This window comes from Lissotriton helveticus, chromosome 2_1, assembly GCF_964261635.1.
Source record: "Lissotriton helveticus chromosome 2_1, aLisHel1.1, whole genome shotgun sequence".
In the NCBI taxonomy this organism is placed as follows: Eukaryota; Metazoa; Chordata; class Amphibia; order Caudata; family Salamandridae; genus Lissotriton; species Lissotriton helveticus.
Genome location: NC_136059.1, coordinates 686891903 through 686913894, shown reverse-complemented (window position 1 = coordinate 686913894; position 21992 = coordinate 686891903). Strand labels below are relative to the sequence as shown.

At 41.7% G+C, this 21992-nt stretch overlaps 1 protein-coding gene across 3 annotated transcripts in view; it reads left to right on the top strand.

Moving 5' to 3' along the window:
• The window catches only part of KIAA0825 (KIAA0825 ortholog), a 2250404-nt gene that overhangs the window by 2160846 nt on the left and 67566 nt on the right, over positions 1 to 21992 (top strand). The window lies entirely within an intron of this gene.

Sequence of the window (21992 nt, the reverse complement as noted above, 5' to 3'; positions counted from 1 at the left end):
AAAAAGGCAATCCCTAACCGGGGAGTTCCCGACCGGCGCTGATCATCTGTTGGCCATCTTGAAGCATCCTGTATGAGATACAATGTGGGACAAGCTGGAACCCGGCTGAACAATATTGGCAGATTGTTCCCTGGCTTGGGGCCATTAGGAAGGGTAGAAATTAAGCTCTGAAACGCAGCAGCCACGGACGGCTATATTGCTGATTGATTTGCCAATAGCTACATCATGGGTGCCATCTTAGGTCCAAGCCCCGCTCTGGGGACGATCATCGGGCTGGTGGAATCAGATTTGTGCAAAAAAGCGTTCCTTGACTTCTGTTGCTAGGTAAGATTATGCGCTCTCATATCACAAAACTCTTGCCTGGAGCCAAGAGTTCAGTTTAGCCAGGCACCACATATAGACTCGTATAAAATCGAAGTCTGGCATGTCATGCGTCATAAGCAATCATCAGCATCAGTTGAACACTATGTTGTCGCAATTGGTCACTGCTGCATTAGAGTAAATTAGTCACTACTGCATTAGGGTAAAATAAATGTTCTTCGTTTCCTCCGCCTCAGTTAGTCTCAAACCAGCCTTAATTCATCTCAGATACGATGGCTAAAACAGAATATCACAGCTACTGGTGAATAATAGCAGTCAGACCTACTGTTGGTGTTCCCTCCGTGTTGGATTGTATTGTTCTGCTAGAACTATTCAGTTTGCGCTTAGGATCGTAGAATGCACCATCTTTAGGTCAGGTACCTTCGGATTACAAATGATTATCTCTGGTGTCTTGTAGCTGGTTTGCATCTTTCCTTCAGTCGCACTGTCATGCATTCAGGTCTGCGCATTGACATCGTAGATATATGCACTTTTGTTAGCTGCCGTGCATTTTAGGCCACTCACACTCCATGACACACACACAGTTGCGCCATCTTGAATCAGGCACACTCTGCGGTTGTGCTTAAACATTTAGCCATCGGTTCTTAGATTGCTCTATGGCGATTTCTGGCAGTTCTTACTAGTTTACCCGGTGGGTGGGTGTGAAATCTTCTCAATGGGCCACTGTCTCAAAGAGCCGTTATAATTTTAGTGTCCTTTGTGCGTGGAGGACCGTCTCTCGTAAATCGTTACGTCCTTCAGATCTCAGGTCTCACAGCTTGAAACGGTGAAAAAGCTGTGCTCTGTCTCGAACTGCTCAAAAGTGATCGCGTTGATGATTCCTGGTGTTCTCTCTATTCGGGTGCCTTCCTCATCGGCCCGTGGGTGGCAAAAGGGATGTTTGCTATAATCCTCCGAGTTGGAGCTGCCAGCTCTAACCGCCATCTTCTCCGCCACTGGACCGACCAAAAATATGACCAACTAGTAATATCATACCAACAACAAGTCAGGACTATTGGCTTTGTCAATGGTTGTTAGTTGCATAAGGTAAATAAGCAGCAAGTATGGATTGTATATAATATTGAAAAAGCTTCCACTTAAAGCCCTGGTGATACCACGACAATGTTGCTGCCCCTGAGTTTCAAAAAAAGAGAAGGGAAATCCAGAGAGAAAATGACTCTCTTTAAAGGATTTCCCTTCCCCTACAATGCTCATCTGACATGACGTCATGCCATAACTTCTCCACTAGTGAGAAGTGAGCAATGTGAGCACGCGCACATCGATGTGCCTGCTGTCACTGCAGTCTGGAAAAAAACAGACCGCCTGTGCCAGGGCACAAAACTGCAAAAGACACACAAGTGATGGACAGAATGCAGAACAAATCAAAACATTCCCCCCGTCAAGAGATCGGGGTTAAATCACAAGCTAGGGTACAAAACAAAACCCAAAGAGACCTGTTTCGAGGCCCCCTTTAAAAATCTGCCAGTGTTCAGCACCGGTGAGAACCGGCCCACTTAAAGCCCTGTTGATACCTATATGAAGTGTACTGGTCTGTGTCTAACATTATGCTCTTAAAGGTGTTACCCAGTGAATTGTGCTCCAGCTAAGAAGCCAGGAACGGACGTAATAACCAAAAATGCAAGTAATGTAATACATTTCATGAATTAAAAATTCACATAAAATAGAGGAACGATCGAACAGTGTTGGAACATGTTGAAATTGTATTTACATGGTTAATTAGTTGGACGAACGTTTTTTAACTAAATATAATTGTTTCCTTTTGGTCAAATAGCGTTTTTGAAAGTTTTATTAGGAACCATACATAAATGATATGTAGCATTTGGCTTACACAAAGATGACCAATTTTATGCGTGGAACAGAGCACATTCCACTCGTTAGTCAAGTGCGATTCATATCGTGATATTATATTTTCAATGGAATTTCAGTTTCACAGATCCGGAGGCACACATCTCCCAAATAGATCACCGAATGCTATGAGTGTCCTGGGATTGAATATCATTGATGAAATTCTTTTTAAGCATGCTATGATGGCTTCCTTTAATAATGCCCTGTTTGAATTTGAGAGAGACAGCTCTGCACTGAGGCAGACATGGCAAAGAAGGCTAGAGGAGGAGCTACCGAAATGCAGTAATTTAAATGTAATCTGTTAAAGTTGCAAGTGGACATGTTTCGGCAAAATGGTCCATTTCTGACCCACGGAGATTCCTAGAGGAATATGTGGGTTGTTCACCTCTTAAAGTAAGAAATGTTAAATTTCAGGAGCTAAGTAGGGCAGCATACGCAACGGGCAGTTCCTATTACATAGGAGTTTTGCTACCCCTCAAAGCTCTTTGGAACCGATTGCGTGATGAGCCTGCAACACATACTGTCATACAAACTAACCATGCAATGGGGAACATGCATTCGCGGTCAGCTGGCTCTATAAAGCATCTCTGGGAAGCACTGATATTTCACTAGCCTCAGTGAGAGATAAGCGGAAGCCAGATTTAGGCCAAGTGTTGAAATGACAAAGATTAGCTTAAAATTGTACGCTATCCTCACAAAGTCTTACATAATGGCAGCTTCAGGCCCATAGAATTTCACATCCTACACAGGGCCTACCTTAATGCCTTATAAGCGTAGACGTATTTGCACCGGGGCTAACTCCTACTGCCTTCACTGTAAAATGTCAAATGGTTTGGCTCACATAATGAGCAGATCAAATAGCTTCCAAATGGTTGGAAGCACCTCATGAAAGATAAGGTTTCTAGATCTTGGCCTGTTATTAGCTAAGGATGACATTGCCATGTCCTGGACGTCATCTGACCATCGTTTGCTAAAGAAATGGAGGGGTTCCCTATCTTGCTGGGCAGAAGCGAAGAGACAAGTCTTGCGACTAGAAGAGAGGAGGACATTGAGAAAAGTTCCTATTGCGATGCAGTGTGATTCATTTTTTCTAACTCTTTCCACCGTGAGCAAAAATCATGACAGACCCCATTAAGTACTTGCTGGACATAATGGGATTTGGAATGCTTACATTTATTGTGCTGGGAACTCATGCTCTGATTGGATTACGTAAAGTTTGCAGGGAAGGAACAACCCCGCTCCACCTTTATTGCAAATTGGTACCTATTTCACTGTGTACACTGTGCATTGCCTCACTGTTGGAAAATGCCCTTTTTGCCGGGTTATTCCCAAACTTTTTGCTTCTTCCTCCCTTATTTTTCCTGACCCGTGGTTGTTGGCAATAAGACTCTGGGCACTTTACCACTGCTGAACAGTGCTAAAGTGCATATGCTCTCTGTGTAAATTGTTATTGTAATTGTTTATCCATGATTGGCATATTTGTATCACCAAGAAGTCCCCAGTAAAGTGCACTGAGTGTGCCAGGGCTGGTGAAACTAATGCTACTAGTGGGCCTGCATCACTGATTGTGCCACCCTCATGAATAGCCCTAAAATGGTGTCTCAGGCCTGCCACCGCTGCGCCTGTGTGCAGTCTGTAAACTGCCATGTCCTCCTGGTCAGTGCCCCCACTGACCAGGCCTAACCCTTCCCTTTCTGTACACATTGGTCACCCCATGGAAGGCCCATGGTACCCCCCTGGGCAGGATGCAGTGTATGTGAAAGGTAGAGCATGTACTAGTGCAGATAACTTGCTCTGGTAGTGAATTAGAGCCATTTTCGTATTTCACTATTGTAAGGCTATCTTGCCCATTGGCTATCATGGGGAATGCTGGCTACAGTGGTTACCTGCATATCTTCCCATAGGAGCAAAATAGGACATAAAAGTCTGGTATCCCTGAACTCAGAATTTAATAACACCTCTTTTAGGAAAGGTGGATTTTAAATCCTGTGTTTGAAAGCGGCACTTTTAGAAAGTGGCTGCTTTCTTATCTGACCTTTCTGTGTGCCTTTGGCTGTTTGTGAATTGACTGTCTGGTTTGTGAGTGACAGGGCTGGGGGATTCCAGGAGACAGAATGAGTCCGCCCAGTGGTGAATAGAGAGATCTGCATCTAGATGGGAGGGAGAAGTTGCACCTGGGACCTGAATAGGACTGTGCCTGGCCCCCACAGTGCTGGCTCCACCCCCTGTGGTGCATCTGATGTCTCTGCCCTGCACTGTGAAAGGAGAGAAGGAATCATGTGAACAAAGTACTCCAGGGCTGTGCTTTCCCTCCACGATGCTGGCTCCACCTCCTGTGGGGTGTCTGATGTTTCTGCTCTGCACTGTGAAAGGAAAGAAGGAGTCATGTAAACAGAGTGCTCCAGAACTGGTTTGGACCGGGCTCTGAGTCCTCCTGCACAAAGGGAACAAAGACTTTTAGGGGTATAAGTATAGGACCCCAGACTACAGAAAATGAGATCATCCTAGAATCCAAGAAGGAACCTCTGCCAAGGAGAAAGAAGGAAAACTGTCCTGCTGTAGCTCTGCTGGACTGACCTGCAGTTGCTTTGCTGTCAAGGAGAGGGGAAGGACTTTGCTTTGTGCTGTGTCCCCTTGCTTGAAGGAATCTCCAAGGGCCTGAAGAAGAGCTGGATCCCTGTTAAGAAGTCCCAGGAACAAAAGGACTTCACCCCCAGCTTCCCTGAACTCTGTTGAGAGAGTTCTGTCCTTCCTAGAGTGCTTGGGCCAGTTGTGGTGCCTCTGGAAGTTGTACCTGTGTTGGGAAGATGGAAACCAAGATTTGAAAGACTTTCTGCAAGTTTTAACGCATCGCTCGCTTGCGGAACGCATCCCCGTCAGTGCGAGGAAATTCCCGCCGCCTCGAAGGCCAAAATCGTCACAGCGCCTGTTGCCGCTGCCAGAGTCGTCGCATCCTTCGCTTGCGGGACGCACCAGTCCGGTGCGGGAAGATTACCATCGCTGCGAGTATCGTCGCAGAGCTTGTCGTCACTGGGTGAGATCTTCGCACCACTTGCTTGCGGATCGCATCACGTCGCAGCGAGAGTCATCGCAGAGCCATCGCATCGAGGGGCCGCGAGAGGAGAAGATCGCATCATCGTCGCACTGGAGATCGTCGCCGCCCGAAGATCGTCGCATTGTACCTTTTGCGAGCCGCTTCCACCGAAACCTGTGCACCGGAATCCACGCAAGGTATTGCATCCCTCCCCATATAGACCGGAGTCATCGCAACAGGTCCGCTGCATCCAGCAGGGGTGTCGCATCGCCTCCCCAGGGTCTCAGGAGTGACGCATCGCTTGCTTTTCACCGCTACAGCTTTTACTTGGAACATTTCTCACATCTAAAGGTACTGTTGGCTAAAACGTGACGCAACGGGATTATTTCAACGCAACCTTAAGAACTCATTTGAAACCATATTCTTGAACTGTGTATGTTGGATTTTTATCGTTTTGGTCTTGTGTAGTTTAGATTAAATACCTTTATCTTTCTAAACTGTTGTGGAGTCAGTTTGTGGTGTTTTCACTGTGTTACTGCGAGTGTTGGTACAAATACTTAGCACATTGCCTTTGATAAGCCTGACTGCTCGTGCCAAGCTACCAAGGGGGTGAGCAGGGGTTATCTAAAGAGTGCATCCTTCTTACCCTGACTAGAAGCAAGGGTCCCTATTTGGACAGCGGTGCTTACCTCTGCCACTAGAGACCCCCAGTTCTAACACTTACAGTCCTACCTATAATGCTGTCATGAACTTACTTTTCTGCGCTAATGTCTTGTCATAATACCCTGTATTTGCCCCACTGCAGCTCGTTAATTTAATCTCCCAGGAATATTTCAGTGACTCTCACTCACGTGAAAGGGGGAGGGACGTGCTAATGTTTTTGGGATATATCTTGGAATTTACTGCATGACAGATGCAGCGATTTTTCTAGTCTTTATTTTGGTTGCGCAACTCAATGCCTGAGTGCCGGCTTCATCACTGTCATGTCTCTACGGCTCTCAATTGTGTGTAGAGCTCGGAATGCTTATGTATACCATAAATTGTGAAGCAATCTTTAACTCGTCAGCCAGTATTATGTGGGTCAGTGCCCTCCTCCCATTAAAATATGGTCTCAAGGGATACCTACTGTCAAGCATTATTGGGTAAAAGACTTCCTATCAATTAGTATTTTTCCTTGCTCTCCCCCTGAACCAGACAGCAGTTTCCAGGCACTCCCGTAAGTATACCTCAAGCACACAATAACGCAACATTGTTCAGCAGCTCCATTAGCAGCCAGGATTGTGCAGACGAGAACTCTCAGGCCCCAGTCTCCCAAGGTGCGCTAGCATCCCCATCCTCCAGGACTGACATGCCACCCCAGACTCACATTTACTTGCCACTGATGCTATTTGCTTCCTTGGAACCTCTTCTTTCCAAGGCCCCTTAGGATGCATAACTCCCTTCTTATCTTACTCTTCACCAGGCAGTGTATTCACTAAAGCCGCATGCTCTCTATGTTGAAAATGTCATGTAACATTAACATCGGCCTATGTGCAGCTGCAGATTGAGGACCGTGGCCTCTCGTCCCTTGAATATGCGCCTCTCCTCCCTTTAAAAAGTATTTCAATCTGCCTTTTAAGTCTGTGAAGCATTCCGTCCGGATTCTTCTTGTTTGAGTAATAGAGCCAGGATGCCTAGGAATGTTTGCACCTGTAGATATAAATAATCCTGTTTAATCCACAATCCTGAATTGCAGAAGGGGTCGACTAAAACCTAACAAACAGACGTTCTCTTGCTGAAATGGTATCCCATCCCTATAACACCGGCCCTTTAACTACACTACTAATTTCAGAAGAGACAAAAAAGTATAGTTACCTGTAGTACGTCGCTTGGGAGAATCAGGACACAGAGGGCCTTTTTTTATTTTAAAACGTCTCTTTTACAAAACTTTCTTAGACGTAATTATTATTTTTTTATTTTTTTTATTTTAGACCTATTCTTACTTACTGTGTTCTGACACCCCAATCACTTTATAGAGCTGTAAAACAAAACAATATTAATTGTTATACTTTTGATGTTAGATTAATTCAATGCTGTTATGAAGCCCATATTGCAATAATGAGTTCTGGCATTTGAAAATCTACAATCAGATATCCAGATTCTCATATGAGAGTGGAAGAGGATTAGCACATAAATACATAGTAAATTGAGAGGCTGTGAACCTGGTTGCGAGTCCCAGACGTCAGCATACGTAAGCATACGTATAATTCTAGTAGTTTAAAAATGCCAACACGTTCGTGGTTAGCAGAAATGCTTCTTTTCCTACATTCCTCGTTTCATTCTGAATTGGAGATTTTTACCCGAATTGGGTGCATTTTCTGCAGCTGAGAAGAATCTGCGAGGCAGGCATGGCTTATAATATTGTCCCGAGACTTTGGGAGATTCGTAATATCCCACAAACTCCAGCTTGTTTCTTGGAACAGAGCACTTCATCAGGTCCCCTCCTAAACATCATGCTCTGTTTTCACTCACTGTTCAGAGCATGTGCTGTTGTATGGTTATTCTATCTCTCACCTTCACCAACATCAATCCAGTGTAATCTAGGTAGACACACCTGGGAACTTTATTTTTTGCTGAATGAGTAATTCATAATTACATCTGTCATTGTTTAATTTATATATGATAATGACTTCACATAGGCGCTGGACATCCGAGTCTGAATGATGTGCAAGCAGTGTTTGAGGTGTTGGATGTCTCAAGCAGTGGTGCCTCCTCGGCATATTGATGAATCGTGATGCTGTTATTTGTGAGTAGAGCACCATGCAGCTCCATGTGTGTTTTAGATTGTGTTGGTTATTGATCAAAACTTAGCTACTTGCCTGCAGAGGGTGTCACCTGGGTGTCTAAAAGCCACCAGAGTTGGAATATGTTCGTAGACGTAAGGCCCTCTATGTAATTGTGAGATAATTTGATCTATAAGGAGGAACTGACTGCACACCAACTCACTCATTACACCGCTACTTGACAATAATTTATTTACCCCCAGCTGAGACAGAACCGGATTTCAGTTCCAGACCAGGGATGTTTTATACAGTGGGATCTGTTCGGTAAATGGATTATTAGGGAGTCTAAAGATGCCAAAAGAGAGCATTTAGAGCCACGAAAAAGAGGCTGCCGCTCCACGCAACGGAAGCACTCCGTTCTGCCAATGGCAGTCAAAAGGGGAGCAACGAGAGAGCTGATGCTCTTTGAATAATTTGTACAGCTGTGCTCCTCTTATGAACACCAAGGACGGATTTAGAATTTGCGGAATGGATTACGCATCACAAACATGGCAGGTATGCTGCCCACCCTATTACTAGTGGGATAGGATATAATGCACATGTAATAAGACGGAAGGGATATCCATCACATTTATGACAGAGTAACCCTTCTACCAAACTCTAAATCAGGCCCCTAGTCTTTAAAATCTATACAATCATTAATTCTCAGCAGGTAGTTGCCTAATTTCTTTAACATTTATGAATGGAAAAGAGAGCTTGATATCACTTGATATGTCAAGCAGTGGGAGAAAATGTTCATCCTAGCCAACAAATAATCAAGACATGTACAGGTGAAGGAGGCACCTTACACGATTACCCACAGTTGACACTACACAGCAGGTAGACTGCACACAATATATAATACAAAGTCGGAGAGGTTGCAGAAAGGTGGGCACTATCCTACATACTTTATTGGGTTGCCTAAACCCAAAAAAGGTTCAAACATTATGGACAGATGTTGTAGAGGGTATCACAGTAGTGACAGGGAGCAAAGTAGAGCGTTACCATGAGATAATAATCCTAGGTCGATTAACTCAGGAAGCCTGTCCGCTACTTTCGGTTAAAGAAAAGTCTATCTTGCAACTCAAATTGCCTTGCTAATCAAGTGATTCTATCCCTATGGGGTAAGGACCAAAACCCTATCATAAACTCATGGCTGATAAAAACTGTTGGTGTTGCAGAACCATGAGAAGCTGATATATAGCATGATGGGAAAGATCAGGATCTTTTGCAAATTGTGGTATCTGGTAATCGCCTACCGAAACCAGGAAAGCCGAGGAGTCATATGCTCGTAGAGACTGCGAGTGAAAAGCTTTCTGGAAAGAAACCCTAGATTGTAATGCCCGTCTCATGTTGTGCTGACATATTAGATCTTGTCTAACCAAAAACAAATAAAACCTAAAATAGGGTCATTAAGCTGTTTCAAGTAGTGATGTCTGCAGCAAGATTTGAACTGGGATGATATTTCATAGTCTGGGCTCAACGCAGGAGAAGGCTTTGTATCATGTCCTCTCCTTATATGGACTCATTTCTAATCAATGATCAGCCAATGTTTTGATCTTGGTTGCAAGTTATGGTGGGGTGTTTGTACTGACAGTCTTGTAGATAATGCAGCCGCTCTTTCAATGTGATAGGCACACACATTAAGCCAGTCAAGTTCTCTGAGTGTCAGAGTAATTCTGTTATATTTGTGAAGGCCTTTAATGAGATGGACAGCTGCATGCAGCTTCTGAAAGGAGTCAAGTCAGCTGGTATCAGCCGGTCTTTTTTTGTAGGCGCTGTGGTACTTATAGATAAGGTTGAAGCCAAAGTGGAAACCAAGTGACTTTGTGCACCTGGTTAGTCATGGAGTGTGAAGATTGTGGTGTATTATATAGTATAGTTCTGCACCCTTACCGTGTAATCCACTCGCAAAACTGTCTGTGTCCTGTCTAGCTCAACCCTGGGTATTCGAGCAGCAAGGCTTAAACAAAGGAACTAGGGTAAAGCATTTAAAAGCACTAAACAATGAGATAAGAAAGCCACACAACATGAATAAACATCCAACATCAATTTATACAAATGGATTCTATATTTATGATTTTTTAGATGCCAAGGTGAGCAAAATCTACCTGAGTGTCCTGAAGATATTTGTTTTCAAGCAGAAACATAAATCTCAGCTTTTTGAGTTCCATGTGCAAACAAGCATTGGTAACCTTATAGTTTAGAAACTTTTGATAAGTTTGAAAGAGATGTGTTCGGCCACTCAAGCCTGAGTGGGTAACCAAATCCCACAGCGAGAAGGGCGGGGGCACTAAGGAGTATTTGGACAGTTACCTGGTCACCAAAGCAATCTCAAGTCCAGTCCCACACTTTACAGCAAGATCGCCATAGACTTCAATGGGGTGGTCCTAATGCTGGGGAATGCAGGATGCTGAAAGATGCTTCGCTTGCTCTGTGGTCGATGGGGGTGTCCTTGCGGTTATTCCTCAGTAAACGGGTAAGGTGGGGCGACTTTGGCCACAGGGAACGGTGTGCCTCGAGGTCCTCTTCGAGCCAGTTAGGGTCAGCTGGACAACCGATCTCCATACAGAGCGTGTCCAGCGGTATCATTTGGAAAAGGCTGGTGTCCCTCTTTGACGACCAACCTGGAGTCAGATGATGCATTCGGGTCGAGCAGACTCGGGTGCAACTTTTGGTAATTGAGGTTTGGTCTCATGGGTTGCCCAGCATCTGTCAGTGGCGATTTCTAGAAAGTGGCTTTTGGCTTGCCGGAATGGGCTACTTCAGCTTTGATAGCTTTGATGCTGGTTCCTGGAGGTCAGTCGACTGACCCTTGGAGTCACGTCTTTGGTCTGGGGTTTGGGAGCTACTTTTCTGTGAGTCAGGAGCCACAGGAACAGCCCTCTCTTTGCTAGCCCACATTGCAGCAGATGCAGTCCAGCAGTCAGTGTAGCCTCTTTTGCCAGGTCCATGGGTTAGCAGGGCAGTCCTTCTTTGGTCCTATCTCCAGTTCTATTGTGATCTGAGTTTCAGGGTGCCAGGGGTGCCAAGTTTATGCCCAGAACATGCCCTGGGGGATTAAGTGGTCACTAGACAATGGGCTACCAGGATCCCTCCCACCTTGTGATGACTTCCTCTGACTATCTGTGGCATCTAGCATTCTCAGAGTACACTATTCTTCCAACTCCCAAGATGTCTGAACCCTTTCTTGGATGTTAGGAGCTTGGAAGCTCACCTTAGAGGTGTGGCTGCCTGTGGGCTACACAGCCACAGGAAAACTGGTTTGGGCACTGTTTTCCTCTTCTCTGTTCCCACCGCAAGCCTGTCTACCTGAAGGAAAGAGCAACCCTTCAGGAGTGTGATCACCATTTGCCTACCAAAGGCCGTTTCACCTTTGAAGCTCGCCTTTTGGGCAAACACCCTGAGAGGCTTCCTGCAAGGGGAAGGTAACAACTCTTCTTGTACCAGGATCCTGTTTTTCCTGAGCCTCTGAGTTGTACACACATCTCCCCAGGAGGGCAGAAGGCTGTCCTATGGCCAGCAACTGTGCAAGGCCACTGGACAAACTGAGCAACAGAGTGGCAACTTTTTAAAATTGCCTTTCCTTAAAAGTGACAGTAAGTTCAAGTTGGGTTTAATGCCATGATTAATTTGATACCTTGAAGTATCCATTTTAGTACTCTTATACTGAAGTTAGCCAGGCTGAGGGGCTCAGCCGACAACTCTGATTTAGCCAATGGGACTAATAACTTTTCCACGGCAAAACGACAATTGAGAAGCTTTGCTGTAAAAACATATTACTTAATAATATACAGCTCCCTGCCTCAGGACTCTATAGACCTTCCTTAGGGGAGACTTAAATATATCGTTAAGGGATGTGGGAGCTTTAACATTGGTTTAAATGGCAAAGTCGAACTTGCAGTTAAAACTGTTCTTTCAGGCTGCAGTGGTATGCTCGGAGCCGTTTTGCATGTTGTCACACACAGGGTGGCACAACCAGTGCTGCAGCCCTGAGTGTGGGTTGGGGGGGGTGCTTTGTCTTACATTTCTTCGGTACCATATAGTAGGGACTTATCAGTAAGTCAGCTTATGCCAATTGGCGTTAGGCAATTCAACATACATTTTGTAAGCGGTTATTGACCCTGCACTGAGGTCTGGTTAGAAGGTCAAAAACCAGCAACATCAATCCAAAACTTGGTGGTGATCATGCATAAAGAGGAATTTCCTTATAGGGAGTAAAATAATATGGATGCATCTTTGAGTGCCATACTTGTATGCTTGTTATTTACTACCATTGGTGATAAGTGAAAGCTTAGGCCCAGTTTAGAGTATGGTAAACCGGGTCTGCTCACCTAGTTTTGAGACAGGTGGACTGCAAGGTTTACGTCAAAGTAAACCTTCCTTCCACGGCCCAAGGGAGTACAGGCCGTTGGAGGTAACCATCTGGCCATTCACCCTTTTTAGAGAGAGTGTTTGGTTGGCTCTTTTTTATTTTACTATCTACAACCTAACAGCGCATAGGACATTCGTTTTTGCTTTTCCAAAAAACAAACTTCCACTTTGGGAGTTTATTTTTGGAAAAATAAAACTTTTAAATGTTTGATGTAAGAATCTGTCGCCAATGATGGCTGCACAGGTGGTTTATATAAAGCAATAGGGTTCACCGCAGGCTGGAGGTGAACTCTAAATTTGGCAGGCAGAGTAAAGGCAGGGTGACAAATGTAAAGTCCTTTGTTACACTGACTACCTTTATTCTATCCGTCAATCTCTAAATCAGACCCTTAGTTTTGCTGGGATTCAGACTGAGGAAGGATTTGGACATACATGTCTGAATGTTAGGGAGGCAGTCATTCAGTGAGTTGATGTCATGGCCAAATTAGAATATCAGGTAAAGCTGAATATAGCTAAAAAATCACTTCACTATCTTTGACATGGCACATTCCAGGATTTCAATGAGTTAAAAATGGAGAAAGTGGAGATTCCACTTGCAGGTGGAGTTGTGCACAGTGTTATCCTGACCCTGATGGTCTCATGCTCATTCTTGCATTTTTTATGTGAAAAAACGTATTCACTCTTTGTTGGAAATTTCACATCATTTCTTTTTATTTTCGTCGTTTTTCAAAGTCAATTGAATTACTCCATTCATTTATGACAATTAAAGGTTCTAACATTTAACTTCTACCCAATGCATTTCGGGTCGAGGTTGACCCTTCCTCGGGGGTCTGTGAGGGAAACAAGGAATTGTATGAGCATTACAGCGATTACAACTAGCTTTCACAGTAATCAGTATAAAACTGTTCAGTCTATTCATATCAGCAAAAATATCAAATCGAGAGCAATATACCACATTTATCATGATGTTCGAGTGCATCCCACTTCTATTGTGTAATATCAGTAAACTTCCCAAACATTTGAACTAAACAGTAAAAAACGATCAAATTATATGTTCTACACGTCAATATAAGTTTGCCATGACTAAAACAAGCGTTTCATTCTTATTCGCATTGAAATGACCAAAAGCAAGTTTACTGCGATTAGGACAAACGTTTCGTTCTTACTCACAGTTAAATGCCAAGAGTTACGCGCCGTTTCCGCTCAACCAATCGTTATGCGTGTCACACATCCAAGTCTAATTTTACTGGTTAAAGCCTCCGTGATTGGTTCCTGTCGCGATCACATGATCGCTACTCGATTCTGTACACGATCAACTGCGAATACTAATTAAAACCACAATAAAATGTGATTTAACATCCCGGCTAAATCAAAAACGTCTGTTTTTGTGTAACCTCCTATTTACATGATATTATTCTAAACTTATTAGTGTTAAACATTTTAAACAAAAAATCAAGAGTCCAATGTATACTATGTGCATATGAAAAAATAAATAAAAACCAAAAAGAAATATATGTGTCTAAACAGTGTAAACAAGAAAAAGATTCAACATTTGAGAAATGTGGCAGCCATCTTGGAATGGGATCATAGTACTCTCTTCAGTGTGTTATAAACAGGAATTTAATAAAGCTTTTTTAACTGTTCATAAAAAGCAGGATAGCTCTATCCTGTCATTCAGTCCCTGTGGATGTAGGCTTCCCAATTTATGAATCCAGAAGTATTCTGATCTTAGTCTTTGTTTATGAGTGTCCTGATCAGATCTGGGTTTGATCACCTCTAGTATGGTGAACTGTAATTGGGCTATATTGTGACCTGTTTCAGCCCAATGAGTTGCTACTGTTGACTTGACATTTTTCAAACGGATGTTGCTTTTATGTTCCGTAATTCTTATTTTAATCTTGCGCTCTGTTTGACCAATGTATAATTTGCCGCAAGGGCATTTAATGCCATAGATCACTCCTTTGGTATCACAAGTACTTGAATGTAATAAAGGAATCTTTTTGCCTGTCATAGGGTGTGTGAACATTCTTCCCACTATCACGTTGTTGCAATGCATGCAATTTTCACATCTCTGCATCCCTTTATGAGTTACTTCAGAAGCCTCAGGTGTTCGCTTTTTAAGTAATTCTTGCATGTTCTTTGACCGATGATATGCAAAAGTGATCTCTTTGGAAAATAATGAATGTAAATCTGGTTCATCCGTGACCAAATGCCAGTGTTGTCTCATGATATTCGCAATTTTTGCTGATTGCGTAGAATGTTTCAAAACACATACTGTGAGTTTAGTGTCAGACTTTTCTTTAGGATGTAGCAATGTTTCTCTATTCATGGTTAATACTTTGTTCTTAGATTCTTCTAGCAAATTTTTGGGATATCCTCGTATTAGGTACTTTTGGATCTGTTTTTCGAACGTGGTGGCAAGATTCATGGGATCAGATGTAATCCTTTTCTGTCGTATGAACTGAGATAATGGTAAATGCTTTTTAAGTGAATGAGGGTGAAAGCTAGTAAAGTGAAGACAGCTGTTTCTATCAGTTTCTTTTGTGAACACTCTCGTGTTGATCTTTCCTTGTTCAATATTTATTAACACATCCAGAAATGGTAATTCTTTCTGATCCATTTGGTATGTGAATTTCAGTCTCTCATGTTGTGAATTCAAATCTTGAATATTCTCCATAAGTTTTTCTTTTGTGCCACTCCATATTATGAAAAAATCATAACAGACATTCCAGGATTTCCACATACTATGAAAATGCATCAGTGCTGTTTAAACTCACTGGTCACTGTGTTGCTGAGTCCAGTAAGCTCCACTATGATCAATTCAAGAATTGGATTGGTATCAACTGGTTGATTCTGCAGTACATCACAAAAAATGTATCAATGACACTAAAGTACACAATAATAGGGTCTTCCCATTGTACAATTAATTAAAACCTCAACATTACAGTATAAACTAAAGTATATGTGATAGATGTTGGGTTGTCTCTTGAGAGCTATGCCCTCTAAACCACTGTAAACCACCCAAAATGGTTCTCCAGCAGGCAAGGAGGCTTCTTTGGGGATGAGGAACATTGTTCATACTCCTTGCTCAAACAGTCCTTGACTTTTCTCTCTTGGCTAATTGCTTCTGATTGTGACAGTGGCTTTTAGCGAAGAGCATAGAGGGCACCAGCCGTTCCCTTGAGCGCTTTATTTCTAGTAGTCCTCTGAACACTATAGAAGATGGGCATGAATGTCCATAGTTACTTATATCTATATATTACAATGGCAAACTAAAGGCTAATAGCACTCTAATACAGTGCTAAAGCAACAAGCCATTAAATCAAGTGTAAAACAAGCCTCATACACATGAACATAAACAGCATTAATGCTCTACACGGTATTAGTCTGTAAATTATATCTGACACCATGTGAGAGGGGGAAGATATTGTATTTTATAAAATGCAAAACGGCTAATTTGGCATATCTTACTACGTGCAAAACTATAAGGTTTGTATTTAGATAAAAGAAAATCCTGCACCATATTTCTCTCACCCTGCAGCAACCTTGATTTAGGTCTATTTATCTATCCTCAGCATTCAATATTTCAGTATCATTATTCCAGTCTTTCTCTCAACTAGGTCTCTCTCTGTCAGTAGTCTCCTTTCTCACCTATATATCTGTTTTAGTATGCTTACGATTAATAGAACTAGTATATAATTAGTATACAACTGTTGGGTCCGACACTAACCCCGTTCCTGAAGGTAATCCAGGCAAAATTGCTTCCCTCGATCACATACGGCAGCGAGGCAATGCGGGGAAGGGACTCCAAGGACCTGGACAGCATACAGGTCAAGGCCTATAGAACAATGTTCTCACTCCCGACTTACACATCTCCAGCACAAATAAGATTGGAGTTTGGCCTCCAAAAACAATACCTAGCCAGGCACGGAGCGTACATCATCTGCTGCCACAAACTAAGAGGTGCGACTACAAACACACTAAATTCTATGCTATGGAGCGACATACAAAGCAGGGACACTTCAGAGGCAAGAAAATACCTCCAGTCAGCCATGGAAGTCACCAAACTCTCAGAGCTCTGGGACAAACAATTTGGGCATGGCAATTTCAAAAAATAGTCTGGAAAAACTTCAAATCACTCTCTTTGTTGGAGAATAAGGCTTCATTTGCAAAAAGATCACATGCATGGATGACTCTCAACTCCTACAAATCAATTACACCACAAATGTACTTTAATCAGGGGTACCCCAAAGCCATAAAAATGAAATTTTAAAGTGCAGACTAGGGATTTTGCCATGCACAGGGCACTTACCACCATGGCTGAGGAAAGACGGAAACGAGACCTGCAGGCTATGCAATGCCAGCAAGGGTGACATCCTTCATGTAATTTGCCTATGCAAAGAACTGCAACAGGCACGCCAATTGCTTCTCAAAAATCAATTTTAGCAAAGAGGGATTGGCACCAGAAGGCAAGCGGTGCTTGCCTGCCTGAATCCATCAAACACACAACTGAACTGCAGATTTGTGAAATTTTTGAGAGTGGCCGAACAGAGAATGCCAAAACTGGCGGAAATTATCAAAGATGCAGGCCGAGTAGCAGATGGACAACAGGACCAAATGGCACCTTAGGGAACATGACTGCCTAATACCAGTGCGATATCACTCAGCAAGAGAGAGATCAAGGTCGAGCATATAGGGTAGACACGGCATATGGCTGAACAAGGATGAGAGCTTATCACAGAGAGACCGGCACTCTCAACTATGTGTTTTATTCCGCATTGCTGAGTTTATCCTTTTATGATATTTTTTTTTTAAGTGTTTTACAACAGATGTTTTAAGAGTTTTTACGAAATTTGTATTGCAATGGTTTTAATTAACTATGCAAATAAAATAAACGTATTTACTTACTGTTGTGAAAGCGAAGTTGATAGACTTGCCATTTGGAAAAAGCAAGCTGTTTTCACATACCTATTTCACCCAACTTTGAGGGCCAGCTTTCAAATGTGGCCCCTTCCCATCATCTAATTAGATTAAGGGGGCATAGATTCTGGGTTGAAATTAGCTGCCGCCTGGAAGTGTTTGTACAGCAGAAGAAAGGCATTTAGGTTCGTTTGAAGACAGAAAGATGGTGTATATCACCCTGAAGGTCTAGCAATGTCAAAGTTCTTAAACCCACTGGTCAAGCTCTATCAATTTTCAGTAAAATGCTAACGTCATTGGTGATTGTAGGGTCCATAAGCAAAAAAAGAGCCATTCATATGCTTCATAATGACTTTGAGCTGACATCTCCTTAGCGTATGATCAGGGTCGTGAGTGGCTCTTGAGTGGGTTCTTTGTGTCTCTTGAGAATCGAGTGAATAGGGCAGCTGGGTGAACGCTCCGCCATCCTCTGCTTTTGCTGATGAATAGGGATCTTGATGATTGCACGTTTCTGAAATGAAATCATAGCCTAATGAGGCCGTTTTGTTTTTTCATAAAAACCTTTTCATTAATTGGGCCTTGTGCTCAACTTTTTTCTTTGCATGAGTAAATGTAGCATTTATATTAGTTATACAAATGTGATTTAAATATGTGTTTAATTAACATTGTTTTATGCTTTTAATGATTCCCAAAACTCTTTTGATGAATAGCCTGTGTAATTATGGCATTGAACATGATTAGGTAAATGCAGACTTTGATAATTTACCTTTTTTCAATCGCGTGTTCGAGCAGGTTCTTTTCAATGAGAAGAATTGGTTTGTTTTGTGTTCAGGTTTTGTGTGGGTTTCTGCACTGGGTTCCTTTTTCGCAAATTATATTTTCTCGCAGCTCATTTTAAAGATTCATAATACCTCTAAAGGGAGAAAAGCTATCAAACATTTGTTACTGTGAATTGAATGGACCTAACACACCTTTTTGTTGACTCCAATGACAGTCATGTCTTTTAGATTCAGAGGAGAAAGGATTTCATCATGTTTACTTTTCGAATCAGTGGCATGCCATGTATAGCAGAGGATATTCTGCTGAGCCCTGACAACTGAGCCCCTTCACTCTCCTTAGTGTTAGCAAAGCGACATAGTCCAATCAGTGTTTACTTTTCGGAAGCCAGCCTTACCCTTTAAATTGGGTCTCTGGATAAAACTGGAAATTTAACTCCGATAATCCTTAAAACAATATTTGCAGTGCCACATTTATCTTCCTGAAGGAGTTGAGCAATGAAAGGAAGAGTGACATTAAGTCTGAGGCATTGAGATTTCCAGTAAGTTAAATTCCATGTACTGTCTTCCTCTGCAAGATCACAGCGTTATTTGCCATGGATTCTTCTGGCCCATAGAAATAAACAACGCTCTGTAGTGACCTCCCTTAGATATACAACCTATTACTTCAATTTTGTTACATTCATTTTTTCCTATTTTGAAACACACTACAAAGCCATGGTATTACAAAGGCGATATTTAAGTTAACAGATAACAAAAGCATTTTCGCAAGATGTTTTGCGACCTTGACAGATTAAGAAGCTTTTAATGGCTTTTAAAAAATCTATCATGGTGATTTTTAGAGTCGTTGCTCACTGATAAACATCAGAGGAGACCTTTGCAGGGTGAGGTGTAATGTTCAAGAACTTTTCGGCACCTGCTAACAGAACAGAAACTACTGCCTCTCACCTGATTTTAGTCAAACTTAACCTTTCTGTACTCTACAGTTTGCATTTTTTGGTGACGTTAATGCTATTAGTAATGTTAATGGTACTCTAAATACAGCAGACGCGACACTGCCACATTTTTGAGGTCGTCCCTCACCACTAAAACTCCAAATAAGGCCCTAGGTTTCTACAAAAAATAATGTCTGGAACAAAGGTGCGGGTGTGGAAGGACCAAAAAAGATATTAGGACTACCGAAATACTGCATTAAATAACTGCATCCATAGGCATGCTGCAGAGTGTTCTCTTGGACTACAGACCAATCAGCAGGTGCCCTCAGTACAAATAAATTCTTAAAGTAAAATCTATTTATCTACAAAAGAGAGTGGTAGCACATAGTGGTGATGCACTCCACAGAAGCTTCTTCTGTGTTGATAAAGCAGTCACAAACACCACAGTTCACCAGACCCAACGCCTGGTTTGAGAATAAATAACACAAATTATGTAACCCAAACAACACATACATCATGTGGGTTTGATTGAGAGAAATATGTTAAAACAAATAAAACCAATGAAGGGGTGCAAGCCAGGTAGAGATAACACAATGCTAGCTCCGTAATTTAAGTAGGTAGAAATGGAGTGCTTGGCTCCTATGAAGAAGTCCATTAGCAAAGTTCCAAATAAAAAAAACATACATCGGCATGGGAGAAAGGATTCTGATCTATGAATCTCAAGAGATGGAGCTTATATGCAATTATGTCAACTCCTATAAAAAGTCTGATCAAGCAGTTTAAGCTAATAGTTAAACATGCACTACAAAACACGTGTTGGCACAAGTGACATATATATATGGGCGCAGTTTGATTTTTCTATGGAATAATAATAATAAGGTGCAGTTGTGTACTAAGAAAGACGTTATTACTAGTCTATGACATACACAAATCAAATTATCTGTTGAAATCGTTACAGTAAGACATACGGAATAAAATAAAAAAGAACAAAGGAGAGAGAGAATCTCAGATTGGGAGAAAGCACAGAAGAAAAAAGTGAGGAAGAAAACGAGCAGGAAAGATGGGTGAGAAGAAGGCAAAAAAGACAAACAGCTAGAAGACTGGGAAGGAAAGCAAAGTAAGAAGAAAACTCAAAGAAATAAAGAAAGAAATGCGAAAGGCAATAAAGGAAAGTTAGAGAATCAAAAAAAAGAAAGGATAGAAAAACAGAAAGGATGGCAAAGGTGGTAGATAAATTGAGAATGAGTAGATGAAAAAGAATGTAAGCAATACATGTAAATATATTGATATATATATATATAAAAGAAAGTGGGTAGTGGGGAAATAGAACAACATAGAATGAAGAGAAGAAGAAAGGGTGTAATTAGAAATAAAACAAGTAGCATGAAAAATAGGGCATAACATTGTGAGAGGAAAAGTAGGAAAATTGGAAGTATGAAAGTCAAAAAGAAACAAAAAGAATGTAGAAGTCTGACTACAATAAGAAAAAAAGAATAAGATGAAAGGAAATAGAGAAAGTTGGAAAGTAAGTTGACGGTGAAAGCAAAAAAGAAAGAATTCACAAGAATGAAAGAATAATTCAGTGAAAAGAACATCAGAGGAAAAGAGAGAAAAAATGAGAAGTAAAGAAAAAAATGGAGCAAAAATATACAATGTGAAGAAATGGAGCAATATTAGAAAAACAAAACGAAAAACAAATGAAAAACAAACACAAATTTAGAGGGCTGGAGCTTGAAAGCATGTATAAGGGGCAACAAGAGGATACAAGACGAAACAAAAGAAATAACTAAAAGGGAGGAACAGATCAAAAAAGTAAGAATAAAGTAAAACTCAAAAGTAGAATAAAGCAAAAGAAACATTGAAAGAAGGAAAACACAGAATAAAGGCAAAAGAAAAAGGAGAAAGCAAATAAAGGGATGGCATAACAGAAATCGAAATCAGGATAGCCACAAAGGCAGAAAACGGTCAAAAGGACTAAAAAAAATCATAGGATAAGTGAAGAAGGGAGATTAGAGAAATAGGTGAGAATGCGGGGTAAGGGAAGCAAAATTAGAAGACAAGTGAGGTGGAGTGAGAAAGGAGAGCAATGAGATGTATGCAAGAAGAGAAGAATAAGAAGTGGGCCATAAATAACAGAATAACATCAGTAAGAAGGATGCATAGAGAAATAGAGGTAAGAGAGAATAGTAAGATTCAGACCAGAGGGAAACTGCGGAATAAAGGTGTTTAGCCATAAGTGAAAAAGTGGGACATTGATGTGTCAGTGAAAATCGTAGACCTGGAGCTGGGCATTCAGGGCATTATGGTGGCCCTTGCATAACGTTTTCTTCTATAGCATATTTTTAGTATTCTGTGTTTCAAGATAGCCCTGAAAAAAGGAGAAACTCAGTAGCGTATGGTGGTCATTGTATTCGGAGTTGTCGTCCAGTCATAATGTGGCACTCCTTGGCATATTGTATTCATACTGGCATTACAGTGACCATTCATAGCCTGCCATACCCTCATATAACTTATGATGGCATTTCTTTCACTAATATATTACTTTACTAACAGTAAAAAGCTGATATGAGGATAACAAAACTGCACACTTTTTTGTTTTGGGGGTATTGAGATCATTTACTTAAAAACAAAAGCTGTCACTGCGTTACAGAATGTGTTTTTTTCAGGAATTATGAAACCAATGTAAATCATCCTAAATTGGATACATATTTTATTGCTTTTCAATTCAGAACCTGGAAGAGTAATATTACCTTACAGGTACTTCTGCCCCGATCACGCAGGCCCTCTGTAACCTAGAGGTAGCTCTATAGAGTTGAAGCACACAAGATTTTGGAACCTCAGGGATAGCTCTGCTGTCTAATGACTTAGAGTATGTGATCCCTATAACTTTTATTTTTCCCACCCTAGACCCATCAAATAAATTCTC